At 51.4% G+C, this 18859-nt stretch overlaps 1 pseudogene; it reads right to left on the reverse strand.

The window, feature by feature from the left end:
• The window catches only part of LOC122748360, an 85913-nt pseudogene that overhangs the window by 41656 nt on the left and 25398 nt on the right, over positions 1 to 18859 (reverse strand).

The following is an 18859-nucleotide window of genomic DNA, read 5'->3' on the forward strand; positions in this document are numbered from 1 at the left end:
TGATTCCTGCTTCACTTCCATCCTGGTGTCCTAAACCTTGCTGCAGAAAGATCCCTGTGGATAGTCAGAGAAGACACCCCTTCTCCTCCTTGTGCCTAGGTCTGAGCTGGGGAAGACACAGAGCAGCTGAAGGTCCAACCTCCTGTCCCTCTCCTGGCTTTGGGAGGCTCAGGGCTGGAAGGGGTAGATGCCCCATCAGCCCTGTTTCCCCTCCCCAGGGAGCCCCCAGCTTGCTCTGGTCCCCTGAGACCCAAGCTGGGCCTCTCCACTTCTCTCTGGGACTGAGGCAGCTGGTGGTGCAGAGGCCAGATCCCTGGGTCTGGAGTCAAAAAGACCTGAGTTCAAATCCATGCTCAGACACTTCCCAGCTCTGTGACCCTGGGCAAGTCACTTCCTCTCTGTTGGCCTCAGTTTCCTCAACTGTAAAAGGGGCATCATAAAGGCCCCTCCCTGCCAGTTGTTTTGAGGATCAAATGAGACAATAAGTATCAAGTGCTCAGCACATAGTAGGCACTATATAAATGCTGATTCCCTTCCCCCACCTCCAGCCCCAGAGGGAGAGCAGAGGCAGAGACAGGGGAGAGGACAGGCAGGGCACAGCCAGAGGGATGCTTGGGGCTGCTGGGACCCTGAGCCAGCCCTGCGTGAGGGGCCTGGGTCTGGGGGATCCTCACCTGTCACCACCAGCTGCAGGGGGTCACTGCGCTGTGACCAGAGGGATGAGTGTCTGTATATGCAGTAGTAGGTCCCTGCATTATATGGTGTCACTGATGGGATGGGAAACTCGACCTCAATTTCATCTGATTTCACCTCCATGATGGTTTTTATTCCAGATCCTTTCTTTTTCTCCAGAAGGTACAAATCAGCCCCACATTCCCCCTGGCAATTGAGGGTCACACTTCTCCCCGTGGGCACTAAAGAGCCCTTGTCTATCCTGAGGGAGGGTCTGGGGTGTGTGTCTGGAAGGGAAGGAGAGCTGTCAGTGTCAGGGGATCCCCCTTCTGTGTGTCCCTCCCCCATCCTGTGTCCCCCCCTTTAATCTCTGTCAGTCCAGAGCTGACCTCCCCCCTCCCTCTTCTGGGGGCAGCTCTCTGCCCTGCGTAGGGGGAGTGTGGGGGAAGGACTCACCTGCCCGTGTCCTTGTCCTGGGCCCCAGCCCCAGCCCTGGGAAATAAGACCCTGCTTACCCCTCCCCACCTCCTCCCCCCGCCCCAGCACCCCAGAGCCTGGGCTTAGAGCTGGTGTGAGTGACAGGAGCTGGACCCAGAAGACCCCTCTAAGAGTTGGAGCTTCTTCCCCTCCCTGCCTGCCCTGCTGGGTGACTTGTCACTGCCCTGTTCTGGAGGAGTGTCTCCCTCAAGAAAATGGAGGTGGGGGTGGGTGGGTGGGCCTGGATGATGCAGTATAGGGGCTTCATAGGACTCACCAAAGCACAGCAGCACAGAGAGGGTGGGGGTCATGGTGGTGGGAGAGGGGCCTGACGTCTGAGAAGGACAGAGTGAGGCACCCGACGTGCCCAGGGAGGGCTCTGCACTGAGTTTCCCAAAGTCTGAGTAGGATCACTTCTTCTTCCTCTCTGTGGTAGCTGTGTGTGTGTGTGTGTGTGTGTGTGTGTGTGTGTGTGTGTGTGTGTGTGTGTGTGTAAGGGGGATCTTGGAGAGTCATCTAGTGTCTGAACAAGTGAACAATTCTTGCTCTCTTGATAATTCAGGTCCCACAATCCAGGAGAGATCCCTAGGTATGTGTCAGCCTCACAGCCCCTGCCTGACTTGGTAACCCGCTACAGGCCTCTGAGTCAGATCCTGGTCCCCAGACCATACCCTACCCTCAGCCTGGACCCTGCCCCCAGCCCTGCTTCTTCCCAACAGGCTCATTCCCTAAAAAAGCAGACAGGGATTCCTGAGTCCTGGCAGTCGAGGGGTTAAAGGTCAAGCAGAGAAGAAGAGGCTGATTGGGGGGGGGGCTGCCTGGGGAGCTGCTGCCTTAGGGCCCAGGGTGGTCTCTTCTGCAGTTTCCCAAGTAGCCTTGCCTGCCCCAGACCCTCCTCAGCTCTGCCTAGGCTGCTGACTTCTGTAGAAGAGGCTCTGGGACCCCCCCTCCCACCTTCTCCTCAGACTCCAGGACAGGGTTCCATACTCTCCTTTGCCTCCTAACTTCATCCACACTGCAGGGAAACTAAAGTTCAAGCTCTTGCTTTGTCATTGCCTCCCCCTTTGACTCATAAGCCTCAGGTCACCTGAGTCTCACTTCTATCATTTTAGTTTGTATCCTCAGGATAGGCCACCAGGAGGCGCCATAGTGCACAGAGCCCCAGGCCTGGAGTCAGAAGACTGTTTCTGAGTTCGAATCTGGTCTCAAACACTAAGGAGCTGTGTGACCCTGGGCAAGCCACTTCACCCTGCTTCCCTCAGTTTCCTCCTCTGTAAGTGAGGAGCAGAAGGAAATGGCAAACTGCTCCAGCGTCTCCCCCCACCCCCGGGGATTCAACAGGGCTTTATTTCACACAGAATACAATATGGAGGCAAACCAAGCTCAAAAGACTGGCCATGAGACCCCAGACTGGCTTTAACTCATGAATCATTAGCAACAGGACAGCGAGTCATCAAGTAGCGAACAAAAGTGACCCTCTTGAGGAAGAAGGTGCTTTTTCTAATGCCCGTGCTTTGAAACTCCCACTCTCTGTTGTCCAGCGGGCACACCTGCCTGCTTCTGAGCCAGTGGGAGATGCAGTGGAGCTGGAAGGCATGACTGCAGACTCCCCATGGGACAGTACATTCTTCAGAGGTGGCGGGTGTCTGGTTGGCTTGACATACAGAGGTCTATAATGTGGTTCCTGCAGATGGCACAGTTGTCAACCGCAATATCCCAAGCCCAGAGGGCCACCGCATCCCACTTTTTCACTTCAAAGAGCTTCTTGCCGGCTACACTGTTGGTGCCACTGGGGGTGTCCACATCCACCGCCGTGTGACACCTTCTCCAGCGTCTTTCACAGGAAAGCCCCACGTGGGGGCATAACTGGAAAATAATGAAATACTTTTATTTAAAAAAAGGAAAATTCTGTGGGGAGGGGGAGAAAGGTGGAAGAAGACTGGAAAAGTTGGCAGGACTGGGTTAGGAAGGGCTTTAAGTGCCAAACAGAGGGTTTTGTGTTTGATCCTGGAGGCAATAGGGAGCCATTGGAGATAACTGAGGAGGAAGGTGATATGATCAGGCCTGTGCTTCTATACAATCCCTTTGGGGCAGCTAGGTAGCACAGTGGATAGAGCACTGACCCTTGATTCAGGAGGACCCAAGTTCAAATCTGACCTCAGACACTGAACACTTACTAGGTGTGTGACTCTGCGCAAGTCACCTAACCCCAATTGCCTCACGAAAAAAAAAAAGTGGAGAGGAAATACCCAAATGGCAAAATGAATGAAAAAGAGCTATGAAGAAGTTTCTCAGAAATTTACCTCTATAAGGAGAGTCCGAGGTGATAATTCTTGTGCGCTCAGGGCAACCTTGTTCCAGGCAATGAGCCAATCAACAGATCTTCCTGTGTGGCTCAAGAATGAGGATTTAATGCTGTGGGCAGGCTTGACAGCTATGAGAACTGCGGAAGAGAGGCAGGCGGCTTGTGATGAGCTCTTCCAAAATGAAGAGGAAGAATAGAGCCTCTATGAAGCTGAGAAATTTCTGATGCCATTCAACTGTGGTGCCCTTCTGCTCCATGCTTCCGTTTGCTCAGGACACCTCAGGAGACCCTGCTCGGCTGCTGAGGAATCACTGGAATCAAGCAGGCCACTCTGGCAGCCTGGAGCAGGTTGAAATGTTTCTTCTTGCTTATGCAGTGCATCACAGCACATAAGTTTATCGACTATCTAAGTACAACACTGAGGAATTCATCACATCTTATCCTACAGATCCACCCAAAGACTGACCTGCGATGACTCTGATGACAGGCATTATAATATCCCCGTCAGAGTGTGTGAGGAGACAAGTTTGTGATAAAGAGATCAAAAGAGAGACACTTGTTGTGCTTGTGGCTCGGGAAGAGACACCTTCATCGTTTTGGGCTGAATTTGACATCTCACAGGGGTGTCCTAAAGACTAAATGTTTGCTATCAGGATTAACATTGTATATAAGCTTTCTTTTTCTTCCTCCTCCAGGGCAATAAATTTCAGAGGCCTTCAAAATAATACACCTGTGGGAAGGTGTAAAATCTATGTCCTCAATAAAGCAAAATATTTTATATCGTGCAAAAAATGCAGGGAAATGTGAAATATGTGAGATTAAAAATTGATCTGTTTTCTACAATTACCTGTGAATGTGGACAAATGACGAATCCCCAGTTATACCACTGGTTCATGGAAGTGACTGGCCCTAAATGCCAAACCTTTCCCAGAGGAATCAGGACTTGAGGAGAGGGACAGATTCTTGTAATTGACAAGGAGCAAAGGACCCTTTTCCCAAGCCAATGGCCTCGGCTGCCTCCTTCACGTCCCAGCTTAAACCCTCCTTCTGGAGGAAGCCTTTCCCATCTCCTTTAGTGCCCCTCACTGCCTTCCCTGGAGACTGCCCCTGATTGATCCCCTCTACACCTGGTGTGTGTGTGTGTGTATGTATATATGTATATATGTGTATATATATATATATATATGTATATATGTATATATATATATACACATCTATACACACACACACACACACACATCTATTTGTATGCTGTCATCCATATCAGACTGGGAGCTCTCTGAGGGAAGGCACCATTCCTTTGCCTTTCTTTGGATCCCCAGAGGACAACACCATGTGAGGTTTACAGCAGGATACAGTAGGCACTTAATAACTGCCTCTTGACCTTCTGAATACAGGTGCTTCCCCACTCCATAACCTAGTCTATAACATTTACCTAGAGGTCCAAGTTTGGAGTTTTCCTCAGAAACTGAGCCACATCCCTTGTGGGAAATAACATGACAGCTTTGGGCTAGACATGTAACCCAAGCTCTGAAGAATCCATTAATGAACTTGTCTTATTTTAATGCTTTAGTAACAGGGATATTTCCTAGGGAAGTGTAACAGGATCAGCCAGGTTTCACTTGGGCTCAGACAAGTACAGGGCAGGCCTGTCTACTCCCAGGTACATCCTTCCCCTAGAGCCACCATGGACAGCTCCTGAGGGGAGGTGATGGCTCACAGCCACAGGCTTCCCTCTCCTCTCCATTTCCCAAGAGGAGAGGTTCACTGTGCTGAGTTCTGGTCTGCCTTCTGGACAGAGAGAGGTGAGAAGACCTGCTCAGATGGCTGAGAGTAGGTGATTGTTCTACTGTACAGGCTGTCACAAAGCTGGCTCCTCTGACAAGAGTCAGTCCTCCTGAGTTCCCTCCTGACACCACTGTTCACCAGCCTCTTCATTAGGAATCAGTCAGGAACTGTCAGCTCTGTCCTCTGGTGTCCTATATAGGGAAGGACTTTTTTTCTTGCTGAGGCCAACTCCCTACATGTGTCTTATATCACACCCCCTTCCATCTCCTCTGGACAATTTCCCCCCAGTCATTCCCTCCCTCCAGGAATTCATCCCTCTATATCTCCTGGTTCCTTCCCTCCTGCCTACAAACATGTCCCACTCTTTCTCAGTCTTGACAAAAATCCAAACCTCCCCCTCCAGCTGTCTTCCTTTCATAGTTACACTGCTGGAAAAGGTCTTTTGTGCTTGTGGCTTCCTCCTCATCTTCACCTCCTTTCTCTGTGGCTCCTGACATTATCACTCCATTGAAACTGTCCTCTCCAATGTTGTCAGTTATTTCTTATGTGCTCAACCGAGTCTCCTTTCTTGATCCTCACCCTTCTTGACCTCTCTCTCTTGCATTGGACCCTGTTGGCCAACCTTCCCCCTGCATGGTCTGTCCTCACTGGGTTTCTGTGATGCTGTTGTCTTTTGCTTCTCCTTCCACCTACCTCCCCATTACTTTTATTTATTAATTTTTTTGTTTTTATTTTTTGTTTTTGCAGGGCAATGTGGGTTAAGTGACTTGCCCAGGGTCACACAGCTAGTAAGTGTCAAGTGTCTGAGGCCAGATCTGAACTCAGGTCCTTCTGAATTCAGGGCAGGTGCTTTATCCACTGTGCCACCTAGCTGCCCCAATTACTTTTATTTTTTAAAAAAAATATTTTGTAGTTGTGTGTTTGTGGGTTTTTGTTTTATTTTTTGCGGGGCAATGAGGGTTAAGTGACTTGCCCAGCATCCCACACCTAGGAAATGTCAAGTGTCTGAGGCCAGTTTTGAACTCAGGTCCTCCTGACTTCAGAGCCAGTGCTTTATCCACTCGGCCATCTAGCTGCCTCCCATTACTTCCTTTTTAAAAAAAAAATTTGAGTGAATTAATTGGTGTTAAGTGACTTGCCCAGTGTCACACAGCTAGCAAGGGTCAAGTGTCTGAAGCTAGATTTGAGCTCACGTCTTCCTGAATCCAGGGCCAGTGCTTTATCCCCTGCATCACCCAGGTGCCCCTCTTCTAAGGTTTCTTTGTTTACAGGTTACAGAATAACTACATTATCATGAAACAAATCAACCCAAAGCAAATACTACAATTGTAAATCAGTTAAACAATACAAATCATTTTAAGAGCTCAACTTAAAGCAGAGGCTACAGTTAGATTCTGTGGAGACAGGAAGGGTATTATCAAAGACAAGGTCTAGATATTTGATCAGGGGAACAATAAGATCTACTCACTTTCTTGGGAAAGAAGACAGTGGATACGAATTTCACAGGGCATTGCCATTTGTTTATACTCTTGGGGAAAGAAAATAGGGACTGTCTGGTTTCAGTATGAAGTCTGAGCAAAAGGCATTTTGCCCCCATCAATCCAGGGTTTTATAAACTCCATTTGGATAATAAGGAATCTCCATCAAATCCATGTGATCTTTACATTCAAATTAACAGCACTCCTTTGGGGGATAACCTGAAATACCTGCAGCTTTTGGCCATCACATCATGGAGGGGCCAGTCTTCTAGGCCCCTAAACTGCTTCTGCTCTTCAGATGTATGAGACACACAGACACACACACTCTGTGGTTAGTTAGTTCAGGACCTTGGAAGCCAAGTCCTTGAGTATAGCTAGGCCTTGAGGTACTCATTGCAACCCACCCACAGCACACTCCCCATCCTTTCTGAAACATGTCTTTCCATGCTAACAAACCCTTTGGAAATGGGTGGCTGAGTGTGTGGAGGGGGAGAGAGGCAACAAGCAACAGAGTAGGGGGAACAAAGATAGAGGGAAGGATAGAGAAAAAGTGAGACACAGAGAGGAGAGAGTTGGTGGAGATGGAGAAAGAATTTGAGAGAGAAGGAGGAGAGAGCTAGAGAAGACAGGGAGGGAGTTGGGAGGGGAGAGATGGAGAAAGTGAGAAAGAAGGAAGAAGGAAGAGAGACAAAGAGAAAAAAGTGGGATTGTGGGAGAGATAGAGATAGATAGAAATAAACAGAGAGAAGAGATAGACAAATAGGGCCAGTGTGTGTGTGTGTGTGTGTGTGTGTGTGTGTGTGTGTGTGTGTGTGTGAGAGAGAGAGAGAGAGAGAGAGAGAGAGAGAGAGAGAGAGAGATGTGGACATGGATGCTTCCTCCTCAGTACTGGGCTGGGAGACCCAGTTCTGGTCCTTTGTCAAAGAATGTCTCTCCACGGAGGTTAGGGTTAGGGGGCATATTTGAGAGTTATCTATGCACTTTAGGGTAGTTAGCTCCCCAAAGCAGAGCCTGTGTCATGGGGAAAATGGGGTAGGGGTTTGGGTAGGGGATAGTGGTTTGGGATGGGGTAGGATTAGGGGTCCTTAGGAATTCCTCTTTAAAGAATTACACCCTCTTGCACACAAAAGTGGTTAGAATAAGATAGTGGCTTATTTCGGGGTTGAGGAAGGGAAAGGGAAGGAAAGAGAGACCATGAAAGAAGTCCTTGGACTTCTCATGGGGAGAAAGGCATGGCACAGGGTGTGGCTCTGAGATACCAATCTCCTCGAGCAGGAGACAGGCAGGTACTTTTATAGAGGACTGATGGGGGTGACCATCTGACTGTGGAAAGTTCCCTTAGTGAGGGAGGACCATCCCCCACTGGTGGTGGCTGGAGGAGTTGGGTGAGGGGTGGCTGCAGATCTCAAGCCATCTCTCTCCTCAGGACACAAAGGCAGCAGCCACACCCAAACTTATCTCCCCAGCATTGAGGGAGACTAGAATGAAGAGTGGAGGTCTCAAAGCTAGCTCATTCTGATCTGGTTCCACTTATCTCTTTACGTATGTCTGTCCTTTGGATTAGTTTCTCAAGGAGAAGGTTCTTTGATGAATCCTAGAGAACTTCGGGGTGCTATGGGACCATACCACCTGGCTCTCATTGTAGATTCAGGGCTGGGACAGGGGTGGGAAGCAGAGGAAGAGGCTTTGATTGTGATTCCTGCTTCACTTCCATCTTTTTTTTTTTCTTTTAGTGAGGCAATTAGGGTTAAGTGACTTGCACAGCTAGTAAGTGTGTGTTAAGTGTCTGAGGTCGGATTTGAACTCAGGTACTCCTGACTCCAGGGCCGGTGCTCTATCCACTGCACCACCTAGCTGCCCCTTCACTTCCATCTTGACCTCCTAAATCTTGCTGTAAAGTGACCCCTGTGGATACACAGAGGAGACATCTCTTCCCCCCTGTGCCTAGGCCTGAGCTGGGGGAGGGCACAGAGCAGCAGCAGGACCACCCTCCACCCCCTCTCCTTGCTTTGGGAGGATCAGGGCTGGGAGGGGGAGTTGCCCCACCAGCTCTGTGCCCCCTTCCCAGGTAGTCACCAGCTCTGACTGGTCTCCTGAGACCCAAGGTGAGCCTCCTGTCTCCTCTTTGGACTGAGGCAGCTGGTGGTGCAGAGGCTAGAGCCCTGGGTCTGGATTCAGGAAGACCTGAGTTCAAATCAGACCCTTCTTGGCTGTGTGATTAGGGGCAAGCAACTTCCTCTCTGTTGGCCTCAGTTTCCTCAATTGTAAAATGGGCATCATAATAGAATTTCACTTGGCAGATTGTTGTGCAGATCAAATGAGATAATAAGTGTAAAGTTCTTGGCACAGAGTAGGTGCTTTATAAATGCTGATTTCCTTTCCCCAAACTCCAGCTCCAGAGGGAGAGCAGAGGCAGAAATAGGGGAGAGAAGGGGAAAGAGAGCCAGTGGGATGCTTGGTGCAGGCTGGACTGGGGAGGAGCTTAGGGGCTGTTGTGACCCTGAGGAAGACCCTGACTGAAGGGCCTGGGGCTCGAGGGATGGTTTCTCTCTCACCTGTTACAACCGGCTCCAGCAGGTCACTGGGCTCTCACCAGCCTGATGAGTGTCTGTATAGGTGGGGATATGCCCCTGCATCATTCACTGTCACAGATGGGATGTGATATTTGCCCTAAATTACAGAGGATTTCACATCTATGGTCTTTGATCTTTCAGACACTTGTTGGTTTTTTTTTTCCAGATGGTAACCATCAGCTCAGCCTCCCTCACAACCCAAGGTATCTGAAGGTTACAGCTCTCCCCTGAGGCACTAAAGAGCCATTCTCTACCCTGAGGGAGGGTCTGGAGAGAGTGTCTGGAAGGGAGTGAGAGCAGTTAATTTCAAGGGATCCTTCTTTTGTGTGCCTCTCCCCCCATGCTGGGTGCCTTCCCTTTAAAACCTATCAGTCCGGCCCAGATATCCCCCCCACACCTCCTTCTAGGGGGCAACTGTCTGCTCTGGGCAGAGGGAGTGTGGGGGTAAGAATGTGCCTGCCTGTGCCCCTTTTCTCTTCAAAGTGTGCCCTAAGGGATTTTCTGAAACTTTCTGCAACCTTTACCGTGAAACTAAACATAAACCTCTCTCCTCTGCCAGAGGTGAGAATCAGGATAGGGAATTGTGGGATTACTCCTTGGGGTTCAATCCTAAACTCCTTTTTTCCCTCCAGTTTTACTTAACAAGGTCAAGGAAGCACAATAAGAACCAATACACATGTTGTTTTCCTAATTGATTATGACAAATGTCCCATCAGATTTCTTCAATGAGAAGTGCTTACAAACTTTGACATCACCCTTCTCCAGCCAAAGAGCCAAGTCATCAGGTTCTCTCCCTGAATGAATTGTTCCTCCAATAGCACAAATTTTAGTTAAACTTGCTGTAGGATCTGCCTAGGACCTTGGTGATCTTGGATGGACAATCCTGGATTGATGGCTGGTCCTTGGTCCCGATTATGTCATCTCTCTCACAGCTTTCCCTAGGGCTCACAGATCCTGGAATCCATTTTACACATTGGAAGCAGAAGGACCAGGTACTAGGGCCATGATGGCAGATGAGAAAAGAGCCCTGGGGATGCTTTGTATGGACAATGACCTAATGAGTGACTGGGGGCTGGGTGGTTTTGTTATTGCCAAAGACGATTCTATATGTCCACCAGGAGCTTTCTAGATGGGGTTCATAGGAGGCAAATATAGACACCTTCAGCATCTCCTCTCTCCCAGTTCACTTTTCCAAGTGAAACTTTGATTCTTGCCAGGAGGAGAAGAAGGAGGTTGGGGCCAGAGGCTACTCTGCTCTCTGCAGAGAGATGGGGACCTGGGCTAGCTTCATATCTATGTGTGCCCTTAAACTTTAGTCTAGAGGAAATGACTGTGATAAAATGATGGGATTTAGCAGATACTCAAAGACCTACCTAGAGATTAATCTAAACTGATTGTATCAAGTGAGAGTGATTGATTGCTGATTAGTCTACTTCAAAGTTAACTAGATTGTAATCACACCTGGCTAGTCCTTAATGGTAAATTGATTACCATGACAAGTGTAAATTAATTCTAGAAATACTATTTTTACAAAAAAATATTATTTGGAATCATTGTACATTGTAATTTATATTCTGAGTCAAAGAAAATTCACATTTTTTGCGATCATTATTATCCTCAAATTTTAAATCCATATGAAACTTGGATTATGCAAACTTACCATTTAAGATATTAATTGCCTTCACTCATGAGAGGAATCAAGAGCAGGCATTGAACTCTCACATAAGGGGAGTCACGTATGAAGTCCAGGTACTGCACTGACTTGGGAAAGACTGAAAGAATGGCCATTGGCAAGAGCTGAGGTTGGCTTCTTTTGGCTCCATTTCCCCACAATATTGTACCCAGGGACCTTCAGGTTCCTGGAGGTGTATCAGATGAGACAGTTAGATGGCTGGAAGTTTTCATCCCACCCATCTCATTCTACACCTGGCTTCTATTCCCCTTCCAATATGCCTGATGCCATGGACCTCTCAATCCCATGCATCTGATTAAGCCTGACTCAGTTTCCTCCAATATGTTCAGTGGCATGGATGTATATCCCATCCACCTATTTTAAGCCTGGCATACTGCATGGGCTATATATATCGCTCAAGTGTGGGAATGCTCATCTCCCTTCAGTTCTCTATTCTTTTATGGTAATCCCCATAATTATTGAGTCTCATAATGGCATGAGGATAATTAGGCAGATGATACAAAAAGTGATGAAATGAAGATTTTTAAAAATTCTTATCTTCTCAGTTCATGTTTTTAAGAAGACTGGTGCTAAAGCTTCTAATTTAAGGTGACCACAATATAGATTTTAAACATCACAACTTCCAGATGCCAGCTCTCCTGATCTCCATCCCTCAACGGGGAAGGAGTGCCCCAAGCTCTCTATCTGAGGCATGGCTCCCTTCCCACCAGATACCAGTTACACAATGAACACACATAGCCAATAGCAAAGAAACCCCTTTATCCGAGTTTATAGCAAAACAGAACTCAGAGAAGGTATCCCTGGGGGAATATATGGCAGAGAACAGAGGGAAGGAGTTCTTTCTCTCTCTGAGACTGAGGTAGGTCAGAAGTTATCAGAAGAAAGAGTTGCAGTTCTCACCCAAAGAGAAATTTCCCAAAGTCCTCAGTGTGACAAGCTGGTATGGGAACCCGATAGAGTCTGCCAGCTTCTCCTCTTTCTGCTTCTTCTCTGAATCCTTCCTTTCTTTCAGGGATGTGAAGAGAGGTTGGAGTCTGATTTGGGAGATGTGGGGGAGAAGAAAGTCAGGTGGGGGGCTGGGGCAGGTGAGAGTGGGCGCATGGGGCCCCCAGAACCATGATGGCCAAAGGCAGGTGGAGGGAGGCACAGGTGGATTGTTCCCACCATCTTTTAAAGTTACACAGGCACACACTCACAGACACAGACACACACAGAGTAATGACCACTGAATTAGGAAATGACAAAGCCTCCAGGTGTCTGTGACTCCTGAGCTGCTTCAGTGTTCTGGGGAAATAGTTTTTCTTCTTTCATTAGTGACAGATGTTGTCAATGACCATCCCTGCTGGGAGTGTGGGAAGTGCCTAAGGTGGGGAGTAGAGTGTGAGAGTGTGTGTGTGGGGTGTCACAGCAGTGAAGTGAGGATAGGGGGATTCCTCAGGGAAGGGCTGGCCATTATCAACTTGGGTCAGCAGTATGTCCCTGGGAAGGCAGGGGCCTCCCTCTGTCTGGAGCTGGGCAGAACCTAATGCCTCAATGAGTCTTTGGGATGCTCACAGTCAGTGAACCCCAGCTGTGTCTTCCCTCTGTCCTGGGATCCTGCATCTCTTCCTCACTGTCCCCTCTGGCTAGGCTAGGCTTCAGCCAGCAGGACCCCCAGGATGATGAGGACCAGCCCAGCCAGGCTGAGGTGAACCAGGTTGCCCACAGTGATATCCTGGGGAGCAGCATCTGGGAGGGGGAAAGACTGTCACAGGCAGAGGGACAAGACCTCCCTGATCTCAGGCCCCCCAACAATGTAGGCTCATATTCCTCTGCTCCCACTCCCAGACTCCTCAGACCCAGCCAGCCCAGCCCCTGGCCCTATGCTGGGAGGTTCTTGTCACTCCCTGGCTGGGAGCGTGGTATGGGGGTGAGGGCTGGGGCCCAGGGAGAGAAGCCTGAGGGAGGGGCTGAGGATGCCTCTGCCTCCCTCTCCCCCTCCCCCTGTCCCTCAGTGCTTCCTCCCCATGGCCCTGAGGCAGCCCCAGGTCTCTCTCCTGGGACTTCCCTTTGCCCTCTCTTCCTCCCCTCCCTCTTGTTCTTCATCTTGACAACAGCTTGGTGGAGTGGAGAGAGCATGGAGCCTGAGGTGAGGAAGAGCTGAGTTCAGATCCCCCTCAGACACTTCCTCTCTGTGAGACCTTGGACATGTTCCCTTCACTCTCTCAGGCTCAGTTTTCTCCTCTGGAAAATGGGGTTAATGACAGCAGCTGCCTCCCAGGGCTGTTGTGAGGATCCAAGGAGACAATAATTGTAAAGCATTTAATGGGCCTCCTCTGTGCTGATTCCTATTAATATTGGCACCAACAAGCATTTCCTGGTTACTGTTCATAAGGGTTCCTGCCCTCAGGGAGCTCCTAGTCTACTTGGGAGGAGACCTGAAGATGGGCAGATATGTCCAAGGTCTGGGTACAGGCCCTGGTAAGAGGGGGAAGAGGGCAGCAGGGGGAGGAAAATGTCCTCCCAGAAGGGGAGACTGAGAGAGTTTTGAAGGGAACCAAGAAATTAAGGGGGGGGGGGAACTGCAGAGGAGGGACAGAGTGGGTACAAAGGGCTGGAGGTGGGCGATGGAGGTGGTGGGTGAGGAACTGGAACTCGGAAGCCCCCAGTGTGAGGGGAGGAGACAGCCCTGTTTGGGGGGAGGAGAGGATCTTTTGAGATGCCTGGAACAGGGAGAAGAGGAGGGTGAGGGGCTTGGTGGGATGTCCCCTCTCCCCTCCCTGCTGGCCACACCTCAGGCCTGCTCTGGCCTCCTCTTGCCTCACCCTCTGATCTCCTCGAACCGCATTCCTGGGACCTAGTGGATATGTTGTCTCTAAATATAACTAACCCAACTGGAGAGGCAGCAGAATGTGAGGGAGTCTAGAGGGGCCAGGGAGGCCCCTCTCTGTGTTCATTGTCTGAGGCTGACCCATTACCCAGACTCTCCACCCCCTCCCTCTGATCCCCCTCTTCCTCCAGCGCTCCTGGACCCTGGTGTCTCTGGGGTAGGATTCTGTGCAGACAGCGGGGTGCCCCGGGGCCAACGAGGGAGTTTAGGAGGGATGGGAGGCATGGGGTTGGCGGGGGCTCCCTTACCTGTGACCCTGAGGGGTTACTGGGGGCTGACCACTCATGGGGGAAGCGATAGCTAAAGCTGTAGCGTTGATAAGTCCCTTCATGGGTGGAGTTCACAGCAGTGATGAGGAAATCAGCCAGAGAATGCCTTCCATGAAGGTTGGCCAAGCTGTAGGCAAACTTTTTTCCATCCTTGTGCAGGGCATACATGTCATACCATGGCTGTGACTGACACAGGAGGGTCACATTGTGTCCTGAGGCCACTTGGGAGCTGGGCAAGGCTGAGAGGGAGGGGGGGGTCATACAAATGTGTGAAGGAGAGTCTGGAGTTAGGGGTGTAATCCACCTGTTGCGATGCAGGGGGCAGATGTGGCTGGTGGGAGGACTGGCCTGGGCCTGCCTAGACCCTGGGCCTGCCTGGGGTTGCAGGGTTAGCTCCTCTCTGGAGGAATGGAAATCTCAGATTCTTTTGTAGAGGAAGGACCTTGGACAGCTCTGGGGGAAATGGAAAATGTGTTGGTGAGTGGGGGAGGGAAAGAGAGACTGAAATAGAGGCAGAAGAAGGTGGGATCTGAGGAGGGCAGAGAAAACCAGAGACAGGAAGACAGAGCTGTGAGCCAGAGTCAGAGAGGAGAGATCAACAAATGGGGAGTGGTTGGGGGCTGGGAGTCCAATCCCTTCTCCTTTGTCATTCAATCTCTCTCGACAAGTGTTGGGGCTGGGGGCATATTTTGGGGCCATCTCTGCACTTTGGGGCAGTAATTAGCTCCCTAAAGTCCATCCTGGCTCTCTTCATGGCCCCTGGGCTGGTCCCTGGCCAGGGGTGGGAAGGAGAGGAAGGGGCTTGGTGGTGATTCCTGCTTCATTTCCTTCCTGGTGTCCTAAACCTTGCTGTAGAGAGACCCCTGTAGATACTAAGAGGAGACACCACTTCCTCCCCTTGTGCCTAGGCCTGAGCTGGGGGAGGACACAGAGCAGCAGCAGGTCCACCCTCCAGCCCCTTTCCTAGCTTTGGGAGGCTCAGGGCTGGGAGGGGGAGATGCCCCATCAACCCTATTTCCCCTCCCCAGGGGGCCCCCAGCTCTATTTTATCTCCTGAGACCCAAGCTGAGCCTCCTGCCTCCACTCTGAGACTGAGGCAGCTGGTGGTGCAGAGGCCAGATCCCTGGATCTGGAGTGAGGAAGACCTGACCTCAGATCAAACACTTTCCTGCTCTGTGATCCTGGGCAAGTCACTTCCTCTCTGTTGGCTTCAGTTTCCTCAAATGTCAAAGGGGCATCACAATAACCCCTAACTGGCAGTTGTTGTGAGGATCAAATGAGATGTGTCAGGTGCTCAGCACATAGTAGGTGCTATATACATGCTGATTCCCTCCCCCCACCTCCAGCCCCAGAGGGAGAGCAGAGGCAGAGACAGGGGAGAGGACAGACAGGGCAGGGCCAGAGGGATGCTTGGGGCCAGGCTGGGCTGGGGAGGAGCTTAGGGGCTGCCCTGCCTGAGGGGCCTGGGGCTGGGGGGTCCTCACCTGTCACCACGAGGTGCAGGGGATCACTGAGCTCTGACCAGAGGGATGAGTGTCTGTAGAGGCAGTAATAGGTTCCTGCATCATTCACGGTCACAGATGGGATTGGAAACTCCACCTCAGTTTCATTTGATTTCACCTCCCTGATCTTTTTTGTTCCAGATCCTCCCTTTTTCTCTAGACAGGACAAATCAGCCCCCTGTTCCCCCTGCACCTGAGGGTCACACTACTCCCTGTGGGCACCAAAGAGCCCTTGTCTGCCTTGAGGGAGGTCTGGGGGGTGTGTCTGGAAGGGAAGGAGAGCTGTCAGTGCCAGGGGATCCCCCTTTTGTGAGCCCCTCCCCCATTCTGGGTTCCCTCCCTTTCATCCCTGTCAGTCCAGCCCTGACCTCCCCCCTCCCTCTCCTGGGAGCAGCTCTCTGCTCTGGGCAGGGTGAGTGGGGGGGAATGACTCACCTGCTTGTGTCCTCATCCTGAGGCCCAGACACAGCCCGGGGAAATAGGACCCTGACTACTCACAGCTCCTCCCCTTCCCCCCCAGCACCCCCAGGGTTAGGAGACAGGGGGCCCAGAACCTGGGCTTAGGGCTGGTGCGAGTGACAGGGGCTGCACCCAGAAGACCCCTCTAAGAATTGCAGCTTCTCTCCCTCCCTTGCCTTCCCTGCTGGGTGACCTCAGACTTGTCACTGCCCTGCTCTGGAGGAGTGTCTCCCTCAAGAAAGTGGAGGTGGGGGCAGGTAGGCCTGGATGTTGCAGTGTGGGGGCTTCTCAGGACTCACCAAGACACAGCAGCACAGAGAGGGTGGGGGTCATGGTGGTGGGAGAGGGGTCTGAAGTCTGAGCAGGACACAGACTGAGGCACTGGACGTGCCCAGGGTGGGCTCTGCACTGAGCTTCCCAAAGTCTGAGCAGGCTCACTTCTTCCTCTCTGTGGTTGCTGCTTCATTGGTCGGCCTATGAAGTGTGTGTGTGTGTGTGTGTGTGTGTGTGTGTGTGTGTGTGTAAGGGAGAGCTTGGAGAGTCATCTATTGTCAGAACAAGTGAACAATTCTTGCTTTCATGATAATAATTAAGTCCCTACAACCCAGGAGAGATCCCTAGGTATGTGTCACCCTCACAGCCCCTGCCCCGAATTGAAACCTCCCTAGGGGCTTATGAGTCTGACCATGGTCCCCAGACCAGACCCTGCCCTCAGCCTGAACCCTGCCCTCAGTCCTGTCTCTTCCCAACAGGCTCAATCCCTAACCAAGCAGACAGGGGTTCCTGTGTCCTGGCAGTGACGAGCTTAAAGCCCAAACACAGAAGGGGGAGTTGGGGCAGAGGGGAAGGGTGGTGCTACCTGGGGAGCTGCTGCCTTAGGGCCCCGGGTGGTCTTTTCTGCAGTTCCCAAGTAGCCTTGCCAGCCCCAGCCCCTCCTCAGCACTGCCTTACCCTCTGCCTTCTGTAGAAGAGACTCTGGGCCCGTCCCTCCCTACTTGTCCTCAGACTGGCAGCTCAGGTCCCCAGCACAGTGTTACTGCTTCTCTAATGGCATGTGGGGGGTGAGGGAGGACCAGCCCCTCTGGGGTGCGGGCTGCTCATCCACCTTTGGTCTTTACCTGTCAGCCAACTCTCACCTGGGGCCCCAAGGGGCTGTAGCACACACTAGGGCCACACCTGGGCACCCTCCCTGCTGATGGGCCAAGCCAGGTGGAGGGTAAGGACGGGCCTCGGCCCCTTGGGAGAGTTAGGGGATGCCCAGCATGTGTCCAGCATGTGAAGACTCTCCATGGCAGAGGAGGGGGGAGGATGAGAAGAACTTGCTCCAATGGCCATGGAGGTGGCTCAAGCAGGCTCTGTGGGGAGCTGAGAGCCGGGTCAGACAGGGAAGATATCAAGGTCCTCCAGTGCATCCCTGGCCATCTGCAGGCCTCCTGACTCTTATCTGGCCCCTGGACGCTGGCTCGGGAAGGGGGAGTGAGGCTGAGGCTCTGGGCAGCTCTGCCTCACTTCAATCCAATCTAGGCTCAAGTCATTGGTCATTGGTCCTCTTTGGAAATCCCATAGTTCAGGAGCCCCCACACAAAGTGTTCCCACATCATTCAGCCACTTGCTGTCTCCCCAATATCACATGTAAAAGTGAAAAGGGATTTTCATTCTATTTTGGAGACTTGGTCAATCTCTCATAGGTTCATACTCTCCTTAGCCTTGTCACTTCACCTACATTGCAGAGAAACGAAATTTCAAGCTCTTGTTTTGTCATTGCCTCCCCCTTGGACTCAGGAAGCCTGTGGTCATGGGAGTGTCACTTCTGTTGTTTAATTTATATCTTCATCCTGGGCAACTAGGTAGCTGAGTGGTTAGAACACCATGCTTGGAGTCAGAAGACTCATCTTCCTCAGTTCAACACTAGCCTCAGACACTGTAGTTAGTCACTTCAGGAAGTGGCAAACCACTCCAGTAGCTTTGTCAAGGAAACTGCTAATGGGATCACAACTGATGGAAAAATGCCAGACCCTTTGCTACGTGCTGGGGACTCCCATGTGGAACAACTCTCTAAACCGGGTCAGAACACCTCCTATTAAATCACCCAATCAATGCATCAGTCCATCCAACCTACCAAGGGCATTAGAGACACAGAAGTCCCTGGATGTGCTGGGCTGAAGTGGCACAGGGCTGCCCAAGAGGTGTGTTAGTGTGGTGGGAGGTGACTTGGCCAGCTCCTGAGGGTCCTCTACAGCTGAGCAAACCAGGCAGGAGCCCCCCGTGAGAGGGTCTGGCAGCCTAGGGGAAAGAGTGGTCCAGGCCAGAGCCTGAGAGGAATCCCTTGGGGGAGGTTGGGCAGAGCTTCTCCCCTGCACCCCCAGCAGAGGAGAGCCTTGGGCCCTGTGGGACAAGGGAGGGTCTGCACTCCCCACCTATCCCAGCTGCCTCCTGGACCAGGAGAATCTGCACTGGGAGCTGGGGACAAACTAGACATGCTCAGGAAAGACTGTTTCAGGACTCCATGAGCAGTCCAGCAGATCCCTCACCCTCACCCCACTGTGCCTAGGTCAGAGCTGGGGGGAGTTTGGGCCCCTCTAGGGCCATCTTGCCTAAGAACAACTTATTGAAGGTCCCATGATGGGGTGAAAAGGGCTGTTTCCATCTGTCCTTGTTGGTGAGGCCTGAGGATGGAGGGAGGAAGGCAAGGGCCTGAAGCAGCCCCTCCCATCTCCTCTGGTAGCACTGCCCTCCTTCCCCTGGGTCTCACCCAAACACCTTCTCCCTCAGCC

This window comes from Dromiciops gliroides, chromosome 3 (assembly GCF_019393635.1).
Source record: "Dromiciops gliroides isolate mDroGli1 chromosome 3, mDroGli1.pri, whole genome shotgun sequence".
Taxonomy (NCBI): Eukaryota; Metazoa; Chordata; class Mammalia; order Microbiotheria; family Microbiotheriidae; genus Dromiciops; species Dromiciops gliroides.